Below are 27900 nucleotides of genomic sequence, written 5' to 3'. Positions count from 1 at the left end.
GGTCTTTAAATCATTATTTATCATTATTAGTTGTTTATAGTGAACGCTTCTGCGCCCTCGGTTTTTCGGAGTAAAATAAAGAAAACATTTTCTCTTTTATTCCACGCCTTTTCTCCACCTTTTAACACTTTCTCCTAGAAATAAAAAAAGTAAAGCGTCGTGTGTTCTTTTCGGTGTTATTAGCGGAACGACACACTTTAAAGGATCGGACCCACAAACTGTGTAAGGTTTCCTTTCCTCCCCTTACTCTTTTTCAAGTCATTGGCCTGTGATCAAACACCTTTTTTTTTTTGCCGATTTTGTTTTCGTTTTTTTTTTGGCGGGCGCAGAAAGAATCGTTTTTCGGATCCGACACCAGAACGAGTCCAGACTCGATCCGTGTCAAACGGTTGCCAATACTCATTACTCCATTGTGTGTGTGTGTGTGTTGTTGTTATTGATATTCTATGTCTGTGTGTTAACGTGAAAGAATGTCCCAGAGACACTGAGAGAAGAACAATAAATACATCAGTGTTGATTTATTTTATTTATTTATTTTTTTTGAGAATTAAGATGGAAATCTGGATACCGGTTCGTGTCTTGGATAATTATTGTTGCTCTACGTTGGGAAATTTCAACGTTTTCTGCCGGTGAAAGCGTTTTATTCTGCGGATGGTTTTGAGTGTTTTCTAATTAGTTTCTACAACGTTTGTGGAAATATGTTGCCCTGAGAAAGTAAGTAAATTTATCGTTTTGATTTATGAATATTTTCGCAGTCAATATTTTCATATTCCATGATTGTTAATATTTCATATTCCATGTTTTTTTAATATTCCATATTCCATGTTTTTTTTAATATTCCATATTATTCCATATTTTCATATTGTAAAATACTTATCAATATCTTTCTATATTTTCATATTCCATATTTTCATAATCAATATTTTCACAATCAATATTTTCACAATCAACATTTTTCAATATTTTCACAATCAACATTTTTCAATATTTTCACAATCAACATTTTTCAATATTTTCACAAGCAACATTTTTTCAATATTTTCACAATCAACATTTTTGAACATTTTCATATTGCCCGTTTTTCAATATCTTTTCTCTTTAATTTTTTTAAATAGATACAGTTACAAAACATTAAGGGGATAAGCAAGCTTGTAAGCCCACAAAACAATAGCCGATACATATCTGTCAGCATAAGTGATAACAAAAGAAAAAAAAGAAACCATATATATATATATATATATATATATATAACACCAAGAAATATATTGTGTTGTGTATTGTTGATAGACAAAAAAACATTGTTTTGATAGTTATGCTTATTGAGTTGATAGACAAAAAAAAAAATTAATTTTATGTGAGATAATCAATTTATTGGGTGTTAGAAATTCACAACTTCTTTTAGATTGTTCACTGTGTTCTAGAATTGTTATTATCATTTTGAGTCCAGGCCTATCGTTCCAACTTTTTCCCTGGGTTTCTATGTAAACCAGACAAGCTGAAATATATATATATATATATATTTCAACTTGTCTGTCCATTTCTACTGCATTTTTTAAATTTTTGTAAAAGCCGACGGGGGGGGGGGGGTTGATTGTCTCACCCTGGTCCTTGCTCCCCCAAATAACGGGTCTGTTTGAATCGTAATGTAGGATATTCAGTTTCTCTTACATTTTAATTTTAACAAATTATATGAATATTTATTATTATTATTTGGTTTTTTGTGTGATTTCCCGTTATTATGCCACGACTTATATACCTGCAAAAGTTATCTTTCAGCTCTTGTATGCGGCTGATTCAAAGCTTTAATTAAGAATTTTTTTATGTACATTTTTCCTCCATTATAATATTTTTCGTAATATTATAAAATTCCCAAAGAGAACGTAAGCTAAAAAATGCACAAAAATTTTTCTTTTCTTCAAATATTTGTATTTTGTCAAGAGTTCTCAACTCTTGTATGAAAAATACATGCGGCTTATGCGATGCCGAGAAAACTTTATTTTTAAATTACAATTATAAAAACAGTTATCTTATTTTGTATAAACTTTATTCTCACATTTTATATGGATTATTTTATTTTTTATGGAAGATTTTAGGAGGATCAGTAAATTGCTGGAGATATTAGGAACTCAGAAATTATAAAATTTATTCCCATGCAATCTTGAAGAATTATTTTTTCCATTCGTAGTATAGAATTCTTTTTTTTGCAAATCAAATTTTCTCTTTTAATCCGAAATTTTATTGAACTAATTTCATCAAACATTTCGTGAACATTCTCAAATTCTATTCTTTTAATTCAATTAAAATGATTCCATTATCAATTTCTAGATGAAAAATACAATTTACGTATTTATATTTTAATTAATTATAACTAGAGTAGAATCTCATTATAACAGACAAATAGAGGCTGAAGGTTGCCCTTTATGATATTAGTCAGTTAATAACATATACTGTATATACTCGTGTATAAGCCGAGTTTTTTTTGTGGAAAAATTCAATCCTTAAGTGGGGGGGGGGGGGAGGGTCTTCTTATACTCGGGTCAGTTTTTGATGAGAAAATATCGACCCCCTCCCCCCCCCCCCGCAATCAGTAGTCATTTTTGTAGCAGTGTTCAAGAAACCGGCATTATTGGTAGGGGATATGTTCAAACCCCACTGAACCGATATTTTAAAAGCCGAGGCAAAGAAATCGAAAATATCATTGCCTTCGATACCAGGCGGGCTAATGTCAATTGTATAGCCTTTAGATGTGAGCATCAACAAGCCTCTTAAAGACTATTTGAGGAATTTGTAGATCGAGTTCCGATGATAAAGAAACTACGAAAAAAAGTGGTGCCTTGAAGAAACCTGACATTGGCCTGGTGTGCCAATGGGTACATGAGGCGTGGAATTCTGTTTCCACCGAAATTATCATCCGATCCTTCAAAAAGTGTTGCATCAGCAACGTGATGGACGGAACTGAAGATGATATCCTCTTTGAAAGTGACAATGGTGATGAGACAGCCCAAATGAAGATAAAAACGAAGATGCCGCACCCCTTATGATGATCTGATGGATTACGATGAGCTTGGAGACTCAGAAGAAAGGGATTAAAAGTTTGAATTATTTTCTATTGTAAATTTCCGCAAGCTATTCATTTTGCATGAAAATATAAGATTTTTCTTATCCTTCTCTGAAATGCACGGATTTTTTGGGGTCGGCTTATGCGCGGGTTTTCAATTTATTGCGATTTTGGTGGTCCTGAATACGCGTCGGCTTATACACGAGTATATACGGTAATTATTAAATCGGTGTAATGTACAGGGTGCATCAATGAAAGTACAGTAGTTATCTGTGAAAAGTGCTTATTATATATAAAATAAAAAGCACAGTCTTCAACATAGGTTTAATTGAAAAAGATGTGTACGTACACACTGTATTAATCTTAAATTTTCAATTGGCGAGCGGTATGAGTCAGGCAGTGCATCAAGATTCACGCAAAACAAGAAAAAACGATAGATGTTTAATTGCTTGCTTGGAAATGCTTTTTGTGAACGAGTTAATACTTTTTAAATACTTAAAACGAGTTTTAAACTGGTTACATAACAATTTTACAATTCTTACAGTTTTTTTAGTTGTCCGTTATGGTGAAATGTTCTACTGTACTTTTCAGATCTTTAAGTAAATAAATTCTTTTTGATATATTTTCAATTTAAATATGAATTTTCGGAAAAGATGTTGGACCGTTTTCTTTCTTTGTAGGATTAACTTGTCCCTAAAGACTTTTATGTATTTTTAAATTCTAAAACAAACAGCAATTTTAATCCATAAAGCATGAATATCATTATTAATGTGCTTTAGTCATTATCAGTAGATTTCTATATCAATATATCAATAAACAACGAAAATCGCAGAAAAAAATTATTTCAGTGTTGCACACCACCCTGCCTCCATTAATTCACATTAATGGGTTGCTTTTTCCCACTGTAGAATTTTTTTATCCTCAGGGAGTTAATTTTTAAAGGATTGTGTGTTTTGAGTTAGAAATATGGTGAATATGACATTTAAGGGGTTTCATTAGAGGGCAGCACTCAAAGTTAAATTTTCACGGGGGTGGTTTAAGATGGCTTCCATGAGAAAGTGTCTCCGGAAAAAACGTGATTTATTGCATAAAATTTAGCAATAAAATTCTGGGAAATTTTTTTTGTGAAGATCAATATGCCCTTCATCATCTTGGCTGAAAAAATTTGAACGAAATTATTTCTCTTCACAAAAAAAGAAAAAAAAACAAATAAATGAAAACTGAAAATTGGAAAAAAATAAAATAAAGATGTGCACAGATCTTCAAAACTGCAAAATCATCTTTAAAATCCCCCCAAAAAATAAATGCTCGGGCTCTATAGCATCAAAAAATTCAAGAGCTGCAGTATCAATCATTTTAGCTGCAATTTATAGGACATTCATTTATATGCCCATGATCTTTATTAAATGGTGTGTGGATGACTAGGGTAGGAGCTCCAGGATAGGATTTTTTATAGGCTGCTATGAAATTAGCTATTATCATGCATAAAACACAAAAAATAAGATTCACCTGAGAGCCCTCGTGCTGTAGCCTTGTCAGCCTTTTCTACATGGAGGTCATGCTTATTGAATACCTAAATGTCTGAAAAAGACTGTTCTGACTAGAAACCACCATTTCTCGGTCCAGATTTGCTTCCACGTGACTTTCACTCGTGCTCTGCACGTGTTCCTCTTGTCATTCCTTCTATTATTCACGGATAAATCAACAAGAATGAGGATAAGCTGTAAGGATCAGACAAGAAAATCCTCTTTGACATTTACAGCTGTATTACTATGGTAAGATGGAAGAATTCTTTTTACTGACAAGAAATTGTAATACCCATATTTCATTCACCGATATGTCTTGTGAAATATCTATATCTTTCATAAGACATATCGGTGTCCCAGTCAACAATCAACTGTATTGTTGGAGTCTGCCGGTAGATTTATTTGAAAATAAAAATGGAAGTACATTAATCAAAGTAGAGGATAAATGCAACAGGAAATCATCAAATTGTTCTCTCATTCATTGGGCATCTTTTACCATTTTTTGTCTTAACATCATCGTGACGATAAAATTGAAAATAAATTTGTAAAAAACAACAACCTCAATATTTGTTATCAAATATTACCCAAGGCTGAAAATAGAATTTTTACAGAAAATTCACTCAAACTATCCATACGCTTTACGGCTCGTGGATCTTTTCTACGTGTCGGAAACTGCGTATTTCTACTATTGCCCCCTCAAGAGTTTCACAATATTTATGTGTTTTTTTTTGCCCCTGTAATCTCAGAATAGAGGGAAAAGTGCAAATAAACAAGGTTCAGCGAGGAAAAGCAGATAAAAACAAACTTCTGACTTTTCAAGATTTTTGAGGATTTTTATTGATTTTCTATAACAAGGTCACGAAAGACGCTCGTTTATCCACAGGCATAAAATTTCAGAATACTCTAGAGATTACAACATTATCCCGAGTGAACTTATAGGAAAAAAAAATTACGTAAGTGAAATAACTGAAAATATTACTTATATCGTAGGATAGACTGTCCAAGCATGCACAATCACTTCTTGTAATTATGTATCTTGAATATTATATATTTGATGTAAAACGAACGCGGAAGAATAATATATTTTCTTTAAGATATAAAATGTTAATAACTTTTTAAGTTCTTTGTTAGTTTCACAATATACGTGTGTGTATAAAGACAAATCCGTTCGAGATACGCACGACAAACTTGACCGCTTCCTATGTCGAAACATCATACAATAAAAAAAAATGTAAAAAGAAAATCGTATGATAATGAATGAATGAATGAATGAAGAATTCAAATATTTCTGAGAAGAATAAATTCCGTCCAAGAAGACGAAATGAGAGAAAGTTTTGCAATTTTACTAGGTTTCTCTCCGTGGCTGAGTGCATTGCCCTAGAAAAACCTTTATTTATTTATTGTTATTGTTATTATTGGAATTCTTTTTCACCATTTTTTTTTCTCTTAAATACCACACGTGACTTATTATCGACCTTGGCTTCTGCCTCTTAACTCTTCTTGGACGCGAGCAGTTCTTCAAGTTGTTTTTACCATGACTCGTTGCACCGGTGTTATTAAGGAGAGTAATTTGTCTAATGAATGCGATTAGGTGTGTTCGATATACGTATACATCCCGGGCTGTTTGGTTTCCTTAAGTGTTTTAAGCCTAAGGGAAGACGTTATAAACCAATTTTTCATTTCCTTAACAATATTCCCTTGATATATGGATGTATTAAAAACAGGTGAAAAGGACGAATTAAGGCTGATAAAACAGTTGTAACAAATTGGTACACTTAAAGGAATAATATATGGAAAAATGGTTCTTTCATCAATATTTAAAACTCAGCAGTATTTTCTTATCTTTTGGTTCCTGAACTTTTGGTTCCTGAATTTTTAAATATAGTTGATAACCATATTTTTTGTTTTTTCGGGCATCTCGCTGGGCAGTTTGACTGTTGTGGCCTTTGTTTTTGTATTAATATTCAACGAATATTAAAATTCAACTGTTATGCTAAACAAAATTCACATTGGAAGTCAAAAACATATCTCAAGTTTTTTGCTAAAAAAAATTTATTAATTTTTTAAATAAATAATTTTTTTTTAAATTACTGATTAATAGAAAAAAACCCATGTTATTTTTTGCTTCATTCAGATTTTTCATCAATATGCTAAAATAATATATCAATATTCTAATACATTATTCACTGTACTTTCCGGTGTTGCTGAATTTTTATGTATCATGTTTGACAACTAATTTTTAAGGGAATTTTTTGTTCATTTTCAACCTCGTTGGGCAGTTTGCCTGCTGTGGCCTTTGTTTTTGTATTTGTATCAATATTTAAAAGCAATTTAAATTGAATGGTTACGCTAAAAGAATTTCATATTAGAAGATAGAAATATCATGTGTCAAAATTTAAAAAATTCTGGGAATTAAATGAAAATTTGTTCTTTTTTGTTTCATTCAGGTTTTTCATCATTATTTACTAGAATATTATCAATATTCTAACATATTATTCACTATATATTTTGGTGTAAGCGCCGCAGTCGTAAAAACAAACAAACATTAAAATGATAATTTCGACACAATTTTGCAACGGATTTAGACGCATCTTTTCATTGTGAAATTTGTTTTCATGCCAATAATTTTTTTTTCAATTCTGGAAACAAATATTTGTCACAAGATGCTCAGAACCAATTATGAATAAGTTGATATTTGAATGTTACACGATAATGTTTATTGTCAATTTCTTGTGACGATCGATTCTAAATACTTACGTAGACATCGCAAGACATTTTAATTATATTTTTAAAACGCAAGCGCCGAGGCAAACAGGTCAAGAAATACTTCATTTATTTTAATCAATCAATTTTAGTGAATTAAGAACAATTTTCAACCAACTGATTACACTTCAAAATATTATCGTCACATAATTTGTTTTAAAAATCGGTGACAACAATCGTTCATTAATGTCATTCACATCATTTAATGTCAACACTCATTTGTCAACAACTTTTATGTGTTGCCGGATGGTATTCGGCATCATTTTTGTTAAATAATCAATAAAACTAACATCAATGAGTTGTGTCAATCTGTAAGAAATAAAATAATTAGAATAAAAAGTAAAAATTGTGTGCGGCGCGGGTATATAGTATAAACTATACCCGCAATTTTTTAGTCTTTACTAGTACGGATAGATAGATAGATAGAACCGCTCACAGCCCCGGACTAATGAAAAGCACTTCACTTCCGTTACCTCAAAAGAGGCAGAGTTGTGTCGGAAAAGTTAGCAAAGATTTATAGTGGTGGCTCCCCTTGCCCCGTGCTCGCAAGTTTCGAATTACTCGCGTCGTTCTCCCCATGAAGACAGCCATCAACTCAATGCAACATATAAGCCATTTGTCAAATGGCTTATATGTTGCATTACAAAGCATCGCGACGGCCGGTGAGCGGTGTTGACGCGATGCGATTTCTGCCCAGTGCTCTGAATGTCAAAGTGAAGAAATTCATCCAAGCTCGAGTAAACGGCGGGAGTAACTATGACTCTCTACTAGTACGGAGATTAAGTTTCTGAAACCATAAAATGTTTGATTTTGTACCAATAATTCATTAATTTTTTATTTAAAAATGCGCAACCTTCAAGAAATTGATAATGTGAACATTGTAAGATAATAATGAGCATTATATTAGGCCGGTTGTCCATTGGAAGCGATTACGAGCGAAAACAAGTCGCGTGTATGAACGAGACCGCTTTAGTACTCTTGCGCATACACGCGACTTGTTTCCGCTCGTAGAAGTTTCAGTGGACGACCGGTATTATTGTACAAGATACAAACATCACCTAATTTAATTTCCAGTACTCAAGAATTGATTCCGAACATCAAAAAAGCGTTTTCTAATGAACATTTGTTGGAAAAGAATATCAGAAAACCCCATGTGTGAAGATTAATTTCCATTTTATAAAGAAGCGGTGCACACGCAAAGAAATGCCGCACATAAAAATTCATTAAATATCAATAAAGATTATAAATCATATATGTATATCATAGATGTATTTCTCACTAAAAATATTCGCGATAATAAAATTAGGTAGAATTGAGTTATCAATGATATCAATAAATTTGAATTCTAATAAAATTCTCTTTAATTAAAATATAAAAAAATTCATTTAAAACTATATATGATAAAAAAAATTTAAATATATAAAAAACTTCTTTTAAATTTAAATATTGAAAAAATTCTCTTAGATTTAAATATGTTGTAAATTTTTTTTTTTCTAAAATTACTCTTTTTCTACCGAGATAATTTTCAGTGTTACGTACTCATTGATATTATCTTCTTTCAAAATGTTCTATTTGTGTATTAATTTATGTCGTAACAAAGACATGAAGAAATGATGAATTATTTGAACTTTAATTGGTAGCAGTTTTATGACATGCGTAATCACGATTAAATACAAACTCATGATGAACGGTTAATTGAGCTCATTCACATGAATGAACGAGTGAACCAGATAGCGAATATGTCATCATGTTCTTGTTTTAACTAAGTTATATTATGTGGTTATGGTCTTCTTATTTTCTCCCATGAAGCATTCCATTCTTCTCTTTGTGTAACATCTAAATGCGATTTCATGCTCTAATTGTTTCTTCCGGTCTTATTTTCTTCTCAATTTTTTTTTTGTCGAAATCATACTCTTTTGTACAATTCGAACTATGTTTCCTTTTCACGCAATGTTTTCTCAGTTATATAAAAATAAATATTTTGCAAACAATTTGTTTTTTTGATAATTAGTGAGGGTCAATACACGAGAACGAGTTAGAAACGAAATTAGAAATATGTATGTCTCACGCATGTACACCATTTTTGATGAAATATTTCATCAAAAATGGTGTACATGCGTGAGATTTATAATTCGGAATTGCGAAGCTGAGAACGTAATCATATTTAACTGTTTTGAGAGGGAAAAATACAATATCATTGATGATTTGAAGTATTTATACATAAAAATTGGAAACTGATTTTCACATTTTGTTATATTTTTGAAATCTGAGTATTTTACCAACTTTAGGCTTGCATTAAAAATTTATAATCGGATTTAAAAGCGAAGATTATCTACCTAAAATAGGGATCTTAAATTTTTTTCGAATCATGAGCACCCTGTATGCCCACCATAACAAATAGAGCACTCGTACGGCAACTTTGAAGTGTGCTCAAGATGAAATTAGCTTGATTCTGATCCACAATAAAAGAAATTTAATTAATTAATTATTTTTTTTAAATAAAGAAACTAGTGAACAATAAGATTCTTTTATTTTAATTAAATACTAATTACGCAATTACGTCTGAAAAAATTAAAATAGTATTTATAGTAATTACAGGGCAATATATATTTTTAAAAAGTACAAAGGCTCAAATAATAAATATTTTATATAATAATATAATAATTCTATTAATGGTGCTAATTTTCCACAAATGTTTTTATTTTCGAGAATTTAATATTTTTTTGCAACATTGATCAACTTTAAACTTTTTACAAACATTTTGGTTTTCCGCAAATTTTAATGAATTAAAAAAAAATACACAGATTTTCCATGCACATGCACACATTTTTAGGGGAATTTTTTTATCCAAGGATGACGTCACTCTCCGCTATTCATATATATATCTTCTCGCATCAGCCAGCTGTTAAAAAACTGTTTAGAATTTTTTTAGCATATTTGTATTTAAGAAAATTCTTTATAATATTTGAAATTATATGAAATTTTTTCTCACATATAAATTTAAGAGAATTTTCTTATTATATTCAAATATAAGAGAATTTTCTAATCGTATTTAAATTCAAGACAATTTTTACCATAAGAGCGAGAGAATAACTTTTTTTCTATAAAACCCTTTTCTTCAAAACTAATTTAAATTCTTTCGCATTTTCTCAGGGGGAAATATTCATCTAATTTTATGGAAATTGTCAGTCATTGCTCTTCACGAATAATAAATATCAAGCCAAGTTGAGTAATAACAGTTGATTCAGAAAAGTTAATTTTAATTAAGAAAGCGTAAAAAAATTGGGGTTAAAAATCTACATTATTATAAGATTTCAAAAGAATATCAAAATTTATTTAATAGAATAATTCCGCTCTAAAAATGATACAAAGAGAGGAACCAAAGAGAATAAATGTTAATATTTTTTCTTTTCAAAATTTGTGAATGAAGTTTTTTTTCTTAAATAAGGAAGAAGTAAATGGAAAAGTAATAATACAATAAAAAAAACTTTGAGGAAACTTGAGAAACAATTTAAAAGTTATTGAATATACAATTTATTCTAGGTCTTATATAACGGTAAAAATAAACTATTTATTTTTACAAAGAACAAAATCTAATTATGTTTGATTTTTTTTTATAATTTTTGTGAAAATTCTAGTGTAGCAAGTTGAAAAGCTATTTGAGAGATAATCGATTTGAGGAAAAATCATATTCAAATATTTGTATTGAAATATATGTAAATATATATGTAAATATATATGTAAATATATATGTAAATATTTATGATAAAAATATCGATTTAAAAAAAATTAAATGAAATTTTTGATAGAAAATTGCAAAAAATAAAAAAATAAAATTGCATAACCTCTACCTTCTTTGGAAGATTAAAGAGTAGAATTTGTTCATTTTCATCTAATATATGTATTACATGCAAAACATAGTGACACTTTATGCTCATCATATAATAAGTAAATTGGTACGCGTTAATGGTTTCAGATCTAAATCTCTTATTATATAAAATACCAATATTGAGATAAATTTTAAATTTTATTAGATTAAATATATTTTTTTGTAAGAGTAAAATTTGGTCATTTTCATTTGCATAACATATATTTCATTCGAACATAGATCACAATCTATGCTCAGAACACCCATCTCGAATTAATCTCCTAGCTAAACTTATTGAATGAATATCAAAATTGAAATGAATTAACTAATTTGAATTAGTTAAAAGTTGATTGAAGTTGGCTGGTTTATTCATTTGTTTAATTTTATTGGGCTTGAGATCTACAGTTTGAATTATTTCTGGAATGTTAAATGGATGTACTATGTTCAAATAACTGTAAAAATTCGAAAACTGATTAAAATTATGTAACATGAGGATTTAGGCCAGGGGTCTTCAAACTTCCAGAGCTGGTGGGCCAAATTGAAACTTCCCACGAGGTCACCAACTCGTACTGAGGTGTTTAGAATTATAAGATGGAATCTCTCTCTCCATATTTAAAATGACACAATGACATCTTAACAGAAAAGCCAACGGGGGGGGGGGGCGAGGAAGGCTGAGTGAATTAAATAGGAACCCAAAATAATTGAACACTTCATTTATTCTGAGATCATAATATCATTAATTACCAATTTTCATTAATTCTGAAATCATGTCTGCCACAAATTCTGGAAAAGAAATATCTAATTGTTTTTTTTATATAGTTATCCTGAAATTACTTGAAATGATTCCGTCACTCTTTATTCCGATAATTCTGTAATTATTTTTTTCATCAGCAATGATATAATTTCTATCACTAATTCCGAAATTATTTCTTTCATTAATTCTGAAAACATTTGACGGAATAATTTCAATAATTCCGAAATTATTTCTTTCAAAAATTCTGAAATCGAATTGAAAAATTCTTGAAATTCTTGGAGGTAATTTGCTCCGCCTCTCACTGGTCTGCGGGTATAATCAATTTTTTTTCCCTAAATTCTCTTTCAATATTTTTGGCGATTTCTAAAGACTGTTCTTTTCTGTTCGGCGGGCCACAGAAAATAGCTCCGATGAACAAATGTGGCCCATTGGCCATGCGTTGAAGACCCCCGATTTAGGTCCTAAACAGAGTGAGATTAAAAAGCCGGGCTATTTATTTTTTAAATATTAAAAGTAAAGAACTACTGATATAAGATATTAAAAAAAAATCATTATAATGTACATGAAGTTACCCTAAAGATTTTTTCTCTTTAAATACGAATGGTATCCATGAGGTAAATTTATCCGCATGAATTAAAGGAAGGGATTTAAATTCAAGAGGGAAGAAATGAAACTTTCTTTTCGTTATGTATATATGATTTGTTCAAATGCCTTCTTAATGTGAATTTCTAAGGAAGTTATATCTGTTTTTCGTGAATCGTGAATGCGGAAGACATTTGTTGATAATACATTGCATTGAATAATAATGTAGTAGGATTTGATATCTGTCCCGAGGGTAATGATTCCTTTGAAATCTATTAGGGTTGAAAGATCACAGGTTTTCTTCAGCTTAGATAGTGTTCTTTGCATATTATTCTGTAGTTTGGAACATGATTTTTGTGAAGGTATTTCGAGTTGTAAAAACGAATTTTATAGTGAAATTTTAGAATTTTACATCTTGACAAAACATATTTTACAGCTATGTTACAGTAAATGAGATAACTGGTTAGTATATATAATAACCGGTTATTATGCATGCATGCTTACTAATCATCTTGTAAGTTTGATAAATTTATCACTTTTACCGCCGAATATGCATAATACCTAAGCGTCGTTGGTAAATTTGATAAATATTGAATACATTTCCATTTTCACCGGAGATTAGGCATAATAGACAAGTGTCGTTGGTATATTTCACGAATACTTGAAATTTATCGGCTTTATCTGTGATTATGCATAATACCCTAGTTAAATTGGTGAATTTCATAAGTATAAAAAAAATTCCAAATGAGTCGAGTATGTAGAACAACATAGTCAGATCCCGATATACAGTCGAATCCCGTTATAACGAACTCCAAGAGACCGGAGAAATCACTTCGTTACAACGAAATTTCGTTATAAAGGAATTTGAGGTATTTGCATTTCTCCTACGTAAACTTATTTGGGGGATTAAAAGACTGTTCGTTAAAACGAGATTTTCGCTATAATGGTATTCGTTAAAACGGGATTCGACTGTAATGATACATTATACGTTGAATTATAATGTATAGTATATCATAAGTTCGATTTATCATGTTCAACGACGAGACGCTTGGGTATTATGCATAATCACCGGTAAAAGTGTTAATTTTAGGGAAATTTATCAAACTTACCAAATTGTTCGGTGATTATGCATAACAACCGGATCAATCACATTTACTGTAACAGCTACATCCAAGGTGGTCTTTGAATGTAGTTATGTCAGTCCTCACCCTGTATTATAAAACAATTAACAGCCAAGTCGCGTGTGATACGATACTCATGTATAGCTACCTCTTTTACCATTAATACCTAAAACATTCTAAAAAGTACCATGTGTACGTTGCTTACTGTAGTTTTTATCCGGAATTTCTGCGAATTTCTGACTTCTAGGTGCGAATGCAAACCGGTCTCCCATTTGCTCTCTCTGCGGAGAGAGCAAATGGGAGACACGATACTTACATAACATGGGAAATTCAGACATTTGACATTTCACGTTAAAATATTGAAAACAGATGGCAAAACCAGTACAACGCGAAACAAGCGTAACTCTGATGACATAAATACGTTAAAAGCCACGCATATACAGGGTGGGCAAGAAGTCCGTAGAAACTTTAAAAATTCATAAAAACCGGAAAACTAACCGAAATAGAAAACGATTTGCAGGGTTAGCATAGCTAGGTCACGGGAATTTTTTTGACAAAAAAAAACAAAAAAAAACCGATAGGTGGCGCTGGCACGAGCGACTTCGTTGGAAATATGCAAACGGTTATAAGAACTTGCGCTCCTAATCCACAATCAGTTCACCGTTGTAAACCGTGTATGTGAACAAGGATGCTGAGAGCGAAGGATAAAGCTTTGTTGGTGAAGTTGTTTACGTGACACTGATGGTGGTCATATTGCTAGAATAAACGATTTGGAGGCATTCTGTTCGTTATTTGCGTATCTTATTTTTGACTTGTGTACGTCAGCGCCATCTATCGGCTGTTTTTTAGTTATTTTTTCCCTGTCAAAAAAAATCTCCCTGATCTAGCGATGCTAACCTTGCAAATTGTTTATTATTTCGGTTATTTTTCCGGTTTTCACGAATTTTTTAAGTTTCTACGGACTTTTTGCCCACCCTGTATATATTCACACACAACACGTTCCTGCATGTACCGTTTGGTTAGAAATTCCCCAGAGGTCTGTAAGTACACACTTATAAATGCATTTTGTGGGCTAATTGACAACGCCAATTTAAAAGAGATTCCAACAACAGCCGCATAAATTTGGCTGCGTCGGTTGATGATGCTACCTCTCGATATAACGACAGCCTCTCTCTGCAACGATATGTTTTCTTGTAGTATTTTTTTTCATAGTATCGTTATATCGAGGTTTCACTGTACTTCACCGAGCCTTGAAAACACACCACACCTTTCAAACTTGGATTAAATTCCACCAGAGGAAAATTTTTTTTGACTGTAATGAGAATTTTAAATAATGGGTCATTCAAGTATAACGTCATCATCGATGTGGGGGGGGGGTTCCGATTTGCTGACTTTTGATGACAAGGGGGGGGTGGGGGGGTGGGTTGGATAATGGAGGGTCCAAAATGGCTAAAAGTTTGCTTACGTAATACTTGAACGGCCCCTAATAGGTATTGAGGCTGAATCGTCACTGTAGTGTTGCCATAAAAGAGATAAAAAATCTTATCTAAGAAAATATAGTTGTCAGAGTAGCTAATAATAAACTTTATCATATGAAAAACAAACTTACTGTGGTCATTTGAAGATTATGCCCATTCAGATAGACGCCAGGACTGCTCTGATGTGATGCCACAGTGTATTTGGTCAATATGATTGCGATCTCATGACTCGATTTCATACCTTTCTTCACTTTCGAATACGATTTCTTCACGTGATAAGACAAGATTATCATTATTATGTGTATTATGTGAATACATCACGTGACTTTTTGAATCTACGCTGTGGGTGATGATGGTTCTTGGTATCTGTGGACGATGGAATTGGCATTGATCATTGTCAAGGAGGCCGTCACGAGTGGATGAGTGTGTATGAATTCTAATAACATTGTCTCAAGTAGAAAGACAAGCTCATTCATGCCCGTCGGATTTGAGGAGTGTGGTTAATTCTAACGGGTGGAATCAACTGCGAAGTCGTACAAATTGATCGAATGCTACCCGTGCGTAATTTCACTGGAAAATTGGTCTCGGGAAGGACTTTGAAAACTGATCCTGCGCGTCTTTTGGACGGAGATTAAAAGATGGCGAACGCGCATGAAACGCTTGAAGACGTCCATCGGTGAGGGATATTTACTCATGTTATTTACTGTGACGTAATATATCTCACGTGGACGATGTCGATGGTTTTTGGTGATTGAGCGTCGCCTGATTGAACACGAGTGTATAGCTTAACGCCGGCGGATGCAACAGGATACGACAATTATTGGTTGTCTTTTCGGAGCTGGGAGGAAACGGGATCTGTATGGTATAAGTCTCTTGAATATGTGTTCTTGTGGTCAGTTTAGTGTCCGAAGTTACTCACACAGTTGAAAGAGATCTGCTCGTGCTCTTTACTATGACAGTTCCTAGGCAAGAAGGGTTCAGAAATGATTTTTGTGTGATATAGTGAGTGGTGGTGGTGGTGAGAGCTTCTAGCGATGCCATCTCGATAAAAATGTGAGAATGCATTCTTGAGGAAAGCTCAAAATCGTGGTGAGTTGATTTATTCATTTAGAAGAGCCGAATGGCAATATAATTATTTGATGATGATCTAAGTACAGACGCGATTTCCCTTTTGAATTTCATGAATAGACTAGAATAGCTGTCAATTTTGGTTATCGAGATGAGTCAGCAACGTTCTGTATGGTTGAGTCTTCAAAATTTTGATAATATCTTCAAAGTTCCTTAATTACGAATATTTTTCTTCACAATATACAATATCAATCTTTATAAATACAATTTTTGTCTCATTAAGGCGCAATGCAATCTATTCGGTCTTTTAACCAAAACTGAAGATGAATTTTCACGTAAACGGGATATCGCGAAATTCATCTAAAAGCAATATATTTGTGGACACCACTGACGTTTATCTGCATTTTGTATTTTCTGACGTATAGTTCAAAATGATTTCGTTATGGTAGAATACCACGAGCTTGATACCCAAACACAATAATGAAGTGCCTCTGGATTTGATATATGAAATCTTATTCGTACCGTAGATACCGAAAACTTTTATTTGCTCCATATGGTTCTTGAGGTATGAATATTTGAGAGGTATTTTTTTACTACAACCTCTCAGAAGTGTAGCTGATTTGATCAGAAAATTGATTTACAAGACTGATATACACATAATGTATATGGACGGGTTAAAGTTACAGTGGTGCCAGTCTCATTTTCAACAATTCTGACCAAGTACAGAAATGAAATCTGGAAGTGCTAAACTTTAAAAGAAAAATGAACCAAGTCACATCTTTTCAATAGTTCGCCTCTAAATTGTGAAATCACAAAATTTTTAACATGAGAACTTATGACAAGAATTCTAGTGAAACCTTTTTCTCAAAATGAGAATTATTGACTTACACCACTGTAACTTTGACCCATTCATATATTCTCGTCAATATTGGAAGCCATTCAGTAAATATCAGGAAAAAAAATATAGTAATACATATCGTTATAACGTAAAATAACTACCCTGAGAAACGTCTTATGGCTCGAGCAGTTGAGATGATACCATTCAATCAACTTCACAATACACCACTCGAACTACGCAGCTGCAGGGACAAATAATTCTGTGAAATCGGTATAATCAGCAATTCGAATTAACGAGCATGTTCTTAATCATCATGACAATCACATGGAAAGCTATAACAGTCATCTTTAAGAAAAACCGTTTCTATAGTCGATGTTCAGGCTTGCGTAGAAGGAATCGGGGGCTTATGTATAATTGAGCGGATATCCAAGAGAATGAGTTGCGTTGAAGGAAAAGATGGAACAACATTAAAGGATGGAAACATTGCAACATCGTTGACGATGATAAGTTCCGATCACGATAGTGATCCGAAGAGTCTTTTGTGAGTGGAACACGAGTCACGCTTTGAAACTTGGCAAAGCATGAAATCGATTTCCATTCAAGTTTTCCTCTTCCCCTCCTCCTCCTCACATTGATAATGTGATATCAAGATTCCATTTGCAACTAATTTTTCTTCATTATCCATACCATATTGGGCATTTGATACTATTAGAGTGGCATTTTACACTTGCGTGAACCCACGGGAAAAACTGTGAGACTTTGAATTGAAGTCAAAATTGTACGTATATTTTATCATATAAGGTGCCTGATGGTAATACATGGCTAAATTTTTGTAGTTTTCTTATTTCGGACGGGAATCGAATGCATTTTACTCATAATTTGAACAGCTGTACGGTTCAATGCTACTTGACGTATTTTTGATATGGGATGTATAGTTTAGCCGTCACGACCTATTTTATTCCAGTGTCGTTGAAAATCTCACATTTCTTGCCATATTTTTGTTATTTAATCATTGCTCATGCAACTTTATATGCTCTTTTACGTGGAATAGCATAATTTTACTTGACATAAAAGTAAACTATAGTACAGTTTTTGTTTTTTTTTGACTAGGCTATTTTTTAATAACCATATCGACACATGCATGAATATAAATGGTTATAGTTTATAAGGTTTTCGCGGCCATCATTTGATAAAAATTGTTTTTTCGGGTTCGAAGACCGTCGTCCGTTTGAGTTTGTTCTCAACGTTTCCCCAACACTAGTGGTTGGCATCTTCAGGAGAATTGATAAACTGGATCAAAGTCAAGTTTTCCGGAGTCTCAGGTTGTATTTATGCACATAAGTGGCTTGAACTACACTATTGTTTTGTGATTGGTCAGTTGATTCTATGGCTGGCAGCGTATTGTAAACAGTTGTTATGCTGGTAGAACCTGATTGGCCGAGAGATGTGGAGTTATTTGATTGGCTGTTGTCATCATTCTGTTGCCGGACCTTGAAGGGGAAGGTTCTTGTTCTTCTGAGAGCGGGTGTCCAGGATCTGCTCAATTTCAAAGTTTCTTCTCTTCTATTATAGCTGTTTTTGTGCTTGTATATTTCAATAGCCTCTCTGTAGATTCGTGGGAAGAAGTGGTCAACATTAGCTATTACCTGTGTTTTGCTGAACTGTACACTGTGGTTGTCGTAAAGCGCATAACAGTTCAGCAAAACACAGGTAATAGCTAATGTTGACCACTTCTTCCCACGAATCTACAGAGAGGCTATTGAAATATACAAGCACAAAAACAGCTATAATAGAAGAGAAGAAACTTTGAAATTGAGCAGATCCTGAGAACAAACTCAAACGGACGACGGTCTTCGAACCCGAAAAAACAATTTTTATAAATGGTTATTTTATACAAAAATATTTATCCAATGAAATACCTAATTTTCTTATATTTCTTTCATAAGAATAAAAATTTCCCTAGTGTTTTTATTTTTCAACTCACTAAAAAATTTAAATTTTCGTTGTAATGTGTTTCAGTTTTATCTTTAAACTTAGAAAAGTTAGATTTCAAAGTTAGATTTTTGCGGCTTTTTTTTTTAAATTTATGAAAATTTCTTTCACGACTTAACAGTTCAATCTGTTTTTGAAAAAAAAACACCGATCTAATAAATATATACCGTATTTACTAGATTGTATTACGTATTGATGTACCGTATTTACTCGTCCGTAGGACGAGGTTTTCATTCAGTTTTCACTGCTTTATAAACCTAGGTCGTCCTTTATGCGCGAGCGAATATCTAATCAAAAATTGTCACTAAAAGACGAAAAAAAAAAAACAATGAAAAACGGGAATTGATTTAAGAAATAACTCCAGAATTAATAACAATTTTGACTGATTGAAAATAATAAATCGGAATTTACGGCAAATTCCACATTGATGAAAAAATTAGTCAGAATCAGGTAAAATAATTGTGAATTAATCAGTAAAAGAAATTGATAATTGATGAATAAAGTAATTGAAAACTAATAAGAGAAATAGTTGCAGAATTAATGAAAATTCAGAATTTATGAGAGACTTAATTTTCAGAGTTTGTGAAAATTTTAAAATAGTTTTGCCCCGTTCCCGTTTGATTCAGGGCATTGGTCCAGACACAGGAATCCCAACAGCGGTGACAGAGCCGGGGGCACAGTGGGTGCTCAAGCATCCTCAGTATTTTATCCCACCATTCTAAGCAACTCCCAGAATTTATTCAGAAATCTATTTTTCAATAATATCCGACCAGCGTTCGCCAGTACGCATCTGGATACGTGATTCAAGCTCCAAAGTTTAAATTTTACTCCAAATTTCACTGAGGAGTGAAACTACTCCTTCAGTAGGATGGTGAGATAACTCTTTTCAATAGTTAGAGTTATTTCTTTGTTTTTCATTAAAATAAATACCCGTTTTTTACAAAACTAAAATTCAAAATTTTGAGGAGGAGTGAGAGAGAGAAATAAATCTTTAAAACTATTTTTTGAAGACACTGACCCCGACTTACCTCGTCACCCTGTACTTGCGTCGTCTCACCTAAAAATCTTATGCTGTGAATAAGGGACCGCCCCATACTGTACGTAAGCAAATTTTTAGCCATTTTTGACCCCCCTTGTCAGCAAAAGTCAGCAAAACTCTGACGCCCCCCCCCCTTGTCAGCAAAATTTTGTCATCAGCTCTGCCCCCTCTGAATCCTAACGCATCTTGGTGGGATCAGAGACGTACACGGGGAGCATAGGGGGAATCGTGCTGCCCCCCGACGATCAAAAATTTATTTTTTAATGCAAAAAAATATTTTTTTAAATTGAAATTTCGGAAGAAAATACCTTTATACGTTATTATAATGAATTTCTGTTAATTTCAATGTGACTCCACCGTCTAAGCCTTATAATGATAAATCGCATAAACGCCCTTGGCCCGCGGACCAAATATGGCCCTGGGGGTTATCTAATGCGGCGTGCTCTGCTCAAACCTAATTTTGTAAAAATGAACTATTTACGGATCGCTTAGGTGTCCCGTGGTACAATTCCAGAGCATTTAAGCAGCCCGTGGCACATTTTCAGATCACTTAAGCAGCCCGTGGCACATTTTCAGATCACTTAAATGACCCGGGACACTTAATGACCGGGACACCGGGTTTCAGAACACTTAAGCTATCCGTGACACATTTAGAGATTCCTTGAGTGACGTGTGGCGCAGTTTTAAGTGGCCCCCAGTGCGGTTCTACATCACTCAAGTTACTTGCGGAACATTGCCATATTACTTAAGTGATCCGTGGCATAATTACGATCACTTGAGTGATGCGTGCCACAGTTCCAGAGCACTTAAGTGGCATTTCCAGCTCACTTGAATCCGCGAAACATTTAGAGGTCACTAAAGTGGCTCTGTAGGGCACTTATCAATGAGGGGAGGGTGTTACGTCAAGTGCCCACAAACTATCGAAAGGTTTTTCTCATTTTTGGAGCACCGAGTGAGATGCCATTAAGAATATTTCATATTTTCATAAAGGGTAGTTGATGACGTAAGCATTATCCAAACCCCCTCCCCCATCAAAAGTCAGCAAATCAGAAACTCCCACCCCCATCGATGGTGACGTAATACTTGAATGGCCCCTAAATGAAATGAGTTGAATTAATGAATCTAGTTTTTTTATTTTGCTCTCTAAAATCATACCTCGTCTTATATCCGTGTAGATACGGTGTATAATTTATTTCAGAAATAGATTAAAATAATCCATACAAAACTATGTGAGAAAGATAGCTTATCGGTCAAAACGTGAATATTTCGGAACATGAAAATAATTATCATCATGTGGTGTGTGTTGCATTGGTTTCATCACATACTCTATACCATGGATTTACAACTGGTGTTCCACGGATCCGTGGGGTTGAGTGAAAGCTGTTTTGGGGTTCAGCATGAGCAAAATTTGCGGAACCCTCAAATATCCCGGAACCAAGGGAGCCTTCAAAGAAGAAAACTTTCTTCTCACTATGTGTGTGTGTGTGTGTGTGACTCGCAAAGCTGTTCTTTATTTTGAATTTTAACGAGAAGTGTCTTTTTAAAAAAGAAATCAGACCACTCTTGAATAACTAAACAACATAGAAACCAGTAACATTATACTAAATTGCAATGCAATATAGCGATATGGCCAGAGTTGGTGTTTGGTAGAGTAGTAACATTACATGCCCCCCCCCCCCCCCACATACACACACATCGAATTTCCAAACCAGAAGCTCCAGAAGTTTACGAATGTCGCCTTCTGTGTCATCAGGGAAATATGAGTTGTGAAAAATAAACGCTTTTTGGGAAATTTTTTATCCACAAGTGTTACTCATGCTAGTGAGGATTCTTGAATATCAGAATTTACATGTACTATACGAGATGCCCAGGGTCATCTTAACGCATGAGTCTCCACCCAGGCACGGCACCCTCATTAGCATAGGGCAGGGGGTCTTCAAACTTCCAGACACGGCGAGCCAAATTGAAACTTCCCACAAAGCCCGCGGGTCACAACCCATATAATTTAGTTAGATTTTAATAGAAGGGACCAATGGAGCCCCGAGTTTAACAGGGACAGAAATAATTAAAGGCTTCCATTTATTCTAAAATTATTTCTTTTATTATTAATTTTGGTTAGTTCTGAAACATTTTTTTCACTAATGTAATTTTCTGTAAAGGTTTTTTTCGATTAATTACTAATGAAATTGACTATTGGTGAAATTAATTAATTCTGAAATTGTTTTTAATCTGAAATCACTTTAAATGTTCTTCAATCATTTATTACGGTAGCTCTGAGAGAGAAATTATTTATTAATTTTCATAAAAATCTAGATATCATTGCTTTCAATAATTATGCAATTACTCTTTAATTAATTGTGAAATATGTCCGTCAAAAATTCCGAAATAATTTCTTTCATTTTGTGTGTGATTTATAAGTTCTTTTTTTCTCAACAAATTCTAAAATTATTTGTTTCAAAAATTGTAACATCATTTAACTGGAACAACTGCTGTCACCTATCAAATAAAACTTACAACTGTTATATGATTCTTTTAATTAAGTTGTTGTCTTTTAATTAAGTTCCAAAGATTATTCACCGATAACTGATTTTTAGAATTTTTGCAACCGGCTTTAGTCAAAATCATCGAAGCTTAGCATGTTCATATTGCTACAGGCTGATTTTAAATTCATGGGACAAACTTTAAGAGATGACATAAAACTCCTAAAGCTTTTTGGCCGTAGAATGTGCGATCGAATCGCAATAGCCAAGTCGGTATAGGTTGTTTTTAGAGAGTGCTCAACAGCAATTCAAAGAAAAACAGATACATTTTTCCAACGGATTTGCTGCGGTAAGTGTAATCAGCCATTCGAGATCACAGGGGGTTGTAATGTGGTAGGACTACTCATGATCCAACACCTGTATAACGCAAATTCTGCCACAAGTCATCATACCACTTGATCATTGTTTGGTTCAGTATAACCTTGATGGTCCTTACACCAATAAAAAACAAACTCCAATCCAATCCGACCTCAAATGGTTGATAGCACATATCGCAGCAAATACGTTGGAAAAATATGACATTTGCGTTTGGTGAAGTGCTATTGAGCACTCTCTAAAAATCCATCGGTTTTTCCATTTAAATTCGATCACATACTCTGTGTTCGAAATGCTTTATTTAGGTGTCTTATATCACCTCAAAGAGTTTGCCCTATGAATTTAGAATCACATTCTATAGGTACCTTACAATGCACCTATAAATATGCTATTCCTTGCAGTAAAATAGTGCATTTGTTTTTTTCATTAAATGGGATGAAGATCTTATTTTCTAACGAAGGTTTTTTTTCCATAACTGAGATTTACTTTTCCAATTCTAAGAAAAAGGCAAAAAGCAAGAAAAAAAAAACCTTCAGGGATTGAGTTGAACCATAAATCTCAAGTACCTCCACGGGTAGAAGATGTCTCTTCGTTTTGTGCTGTGCTGCTGGAACTGAGAACGTCGTTGTCCAAGACGTCGTCTCAGCTCCCGTCGATAAGACATTGAAGACACCGCTGGAGACGACTTGCGTAAAAAGTAAAATAAAAAGATGTCTCCGGGGGGACTATAACGTAGTATAAGATATACGAGACTCATATTTATATATATTTATGCAATTAGCCCCGACTTTGACGTCATCAAATCAGGCTGACCAATCGGAAAATAAAGAATTGTCTTCCATCCTTGTTTTTTCCAACAATGTGATCCAGAAAACACACTGTTTAACAATCTTCCTTTACGAAACTTCTGATTGTTATAAGAATTATTAGATAATTTTTCGTTGCAAGAATATATTTTATTATATTTTTCACGGTTCACTATCGGATAGGTAAAGGTATGGTGTGTTACGATCTTAATAATGAATTAATAATTTGTGTGATTATCATGAATTATTTAATTTAATTAAGTATTTTTAAATTCAATTATTGATATGCGTACTTACGAAAATGCTCTTCCCGTCACATTTTATTGGAAGAAAAATATTAAAATTATTTATTCGGAATTTATAACAATAAATAATTCGTTAAATAATTAATTTCTTTCATGTGAGAGTTGACTATTCTCCTGATAATAATGATTTTCACATTATTGCTATTATTATTATTGTTAAATGGATGAATGAATACATGCGTTATCTTCTCATCTTTAATAATTGCAGATACAAATAATAATAATTGTAATAATCAAATTGTTGATAGATTGAATTCAATTGAATTTTCCATTATCTCTACATGCGTATTGATTTGCTTTTGACTAATCGATAGAAATTATTTGGATAAATAGTGTGTACACTTTAGTGGTGCCTAATTCAATCGCTTGAATACTTACGAAAATGCTCTTCCCCCTCTAAACTGGGGGTGGGGGGGGCTGACAGACCTAAGGGTCCCAAGATTAACCCTGTTATTTCTGGAAAAATTATATGGACAATATTGGTAGAGAGGGGCCAATCCTAGCTCAAGTTATGGAAGAGAAAGGGGGCCGTGTACAGTACTACTTATTCAAATTTGTGTAATATAGCTTATACTTGATTTTTTTTGTTTTAATTCAACCAGAGAGTTGGAGTTGCTTTTCTCTGATACATGCTATAGTCTCAGTAATTAATAACTGTTATTAGTTATTCTCTTACACTATTGTGGAAAATAAAATTTATTACAATAGTGATTACCAACCGATCATGCTTCAAGTATAACTCAGAAATAAGTAGGATCGCATCGCGCTAGTGTACGATGCTAGCTAGCTTTCTCCTTGGAATTATGTAGAATTTTTATGTTAATACTCCTTATATTTAAAGAGGCCCCGAGATACAGATGTTACTTAGCAGCATGAAAGCACGTTATTTTCGAGAAAATGCAACCAATAAGCTTATTGATGACACTGGAGCAAATGTTACCAACAAGCTTATTGGTTGCATCGGCTCGAAAGTAGCGTGCTTTCGTGCTGCTTGTGTACCACGTGCCTAAATGCGTAAGGAACTTTCTTTTTAACTAGAAATATATTGAATAGTTAATCTTTATACAAATGCGTACAAAGATTGCTTACCCCCTTTAAAAATGTCTAAGAAGTTTGTGTATCAATAGAAATGCATTGGAAAATTTGTATACATATTATTGTACATTATATTATACACTACTAGTATTGCACATTGTGTTATAACTAGATCGCTATATATAAAAAGGCATTAGTCACAAAAATTAGTTTTTAGAGGAAAAAGCAAAAAATTACCTAAAACTGTAGACTTTTCTTCTTATATTTTCGAACCTTTGTTACGTATCTTTTAACTCAGAAACTACAGAATGATATCTGTTTTTTGGCATAAAACAGCAAAGCCCCCCCCCCCCCCCTCTTAATTTCCTACGAAGTTTGGAAGTAAGGAGAGGAGGTATTTTAAGGAGATTCCAACGAAGTTCTGCAAAATATTTAAAACTATCAAGGGTGCTCGGAACGTCATAAAAGTTGGGAATCCTTGGATTGATGGTGTGTGTGGTGATTCCCAATTCTAATGGTATCAGAGATACAGAAAGAGAGAGAGAGAGAGAGAGAATACGCACATTCTTCAAACATACATTCAGATTGGCATGTTTTGAGAAATTCCGAAATGTCCAAACATCGGAAAAGTTTCAAATACTTCGGAAAAGAAGTTCTCGAAGAATATTCTTGAGTTAAAGGTCAATTACCCAAGAACGAATGAATGGCCACTTTCTTCTTGAAATAGTTGGTCGTTCACCCGGAAGAAATAACATATTCAAACGAGGCAGGTAGGCAATCATCATTACACACGTTCTCCGTCAACTGCAATCCTCTCAGTCACGACTCATCAGTTAAATCAAGGCTAAAAACGACAGGAAACCGCAAGAAATTCAACACTAACAATGTTAAAGAGAGATTCCACCACGTGCGTGTAAACGCGCTTTATTTGCGCACTTTACCACATACTGTACACATACAAGATGTCTGTGACCCAGAGACCTAATTCGCTTTCTCCGTTGATTAGAAAGAAACCATTCATTTTCCGTTCTCTCTTTTCTTATATATTCCCCCCCCCCCTTCCTCAATTTGAATGGCTCTTCTTCATCGACAGACATAATGAGACAACACTCGCGAAACTGTCCAGTGTCTTATTAAGTGAAGATTTGAGAATCCCGATAACCACCCGTGTTAAATGGACTGGAAACAATCCATCAGACGGAGATTTGGACTTTGATCAGCGGTCTCTTGGCTAGACACTATTTCGTGGCAATAAATCCGTCGTAATTACTAGGATTACATCAAGATTACCGTCGGTTTAAATTGATTATTTCGCGCGGTTTCTGTTATTTTCCAAGAAATTGGATCAGAAGTTCACTCAAGGGCAAATTGTTTTCAATAATTAAAAACAAGAAAAGCCCCACGATACAGTATTTAGAATGTGGGAGGCAAGAATGGCTTCATGTTTCCTTGAGGTTCATTCTTAATTTTGTCACTGCTTGAACATCAATCATCCTTTCCTGGATGATGTTCGCACTTAATTCCTCCTCTTTTTTGAACGACACGAATAAAAACAATATCTCTGTTTTCTGAATTAAGTTTAAATCTAGTTCTCACTCTGCTATATCAAGTTATAGAAAAAAAAAGATGTTCATACAGGGTGGACGAGAAGTCCTACTGGGACGTTCAAGTATTACGTCATCATCGATGGGGGAGGGGGTTTCTGATTTGCTGACTTTTGATGACGGGGGGAAGGGGGCTTTGGATAATGCTTACGCCATCAACCACCTTTTATGGAAATATGAGTTAGGATTCAGAGGAGCAGAGCTGATGATGAAATTTTGCTGACAAGGGGGGGGGGAGGGGGTCAAAAATGGCTAAAAATTTGCTTACGTAATACTTGAACGGCCCCTAGACACATTTTAAAAAGTTAACAAATTAACAATTAACAAACTAACAAATCAACCAATCGGCATGAAAAAAGTTCGCTTTGCACTAAAATACTGCAGAACCTCTCTATAACGGACATCCTTGTGGGCCAAAAGTTCTGTTTTGTTTTACAAAATATGTTACTCTGTGTGTGCGTGTGTGTGTGTGTGTACGTGTGCGTGCGTATGTAAAAGGGGATACACCGGTGATTATTCATAATCATCAAGCGTCTCGATAAAAAACGTTTGGTTAAATTTCACTACATTTATCACTTTTACCGGTGATTATGCATAACTCCCAAACGAAGTAGGAAAGTCTGATAAAAATATGGAAAACTTTATAACCATCACTATCTTCTTTAAACCAACTAATTATGCTTACTCACACATGATAGTGCGCACACATATTTTGCAATAAATATTAAATTTAATTTAAATAAATGTGAAGAAAATAAAAACATTCATAGCATTATCAGTCTTGTAATGTTGACTTTCTTCACAGATCAAATAACAAAACTAGCATTACCATTCAAATTGTTTAGTTCGTTAAGTAATCAATTGTCGATTTATGATATTTAACAATACGAACTTTGTATGAAACACAATCTTAGAATTGATGTGAATATGTATCTTAGAATTTCAATATGGAAAAATTAGAGTTCGATTGATTATACTGTCCTTTAACGGGGAGTGAAATACATTAAATCCTTATTCCAAGGGACCGGGATCAGAAAATTGGCCGTTAGGGGAGGTTCTTCTGTACGTATGACCTTGAAAACTTTCTTTTGATAAATTAAAAAAGTTCAAATTTCACTCACGGGGGCGCTTAGAACGAAAAACTCGCATAACATATAAATATAACACAATGTTTAAGGCAATTTTTGTTTTAAAGACCTATCAAACGA

General features: G+C 33.5%; 1 protein-coding gene across 2 annotated transcripts in view; it reads left to right on the top strand.

Moving 5' to 3' along the window:
• Positions 1-372: 372 nt before the first annotated feature.
• The window catches only part of LOC149070189 (proton channel OtopLc-like), a 96165-nt gene continuing 68637 nt past the window's right edge, over positions 373-27900 (top strand). The window contains exon 1 of one of the 2 annotated variants that reach the window (XM_089249766.1): positions 373-714. The gene's annotated coding sequence lies outside the window, so the exon portion shown is untranslated. Of the gene's footprint in view, positions 715-5420; positions 5538-27900 lie in introns of those variants that run through there. The other variant, XM_089249765.1, reaches the window with a different exon arrangement.

The sequence above is a fragment of the Pholcus phalangioides genome, unplaced genomic scaffold (assembly GCF_987345545.1).
Source record: "Pholcus phalangioides strain wild (caught in Gottingen) unplaced genomic scaffold, Ppha-v1.0 ptg000022l_1, whole genome shotgun sequence".
NCBI lineage: Eukaryota > Metazoa > Arthropoda > Arachnida > Araneae > Pholcidae > Pholcus > Pholcus phalangioides.
Note: the sequence above shows the minus strand (reverse complement) of the source record. Positions and strands in the feature narration are given on the sequence as shown.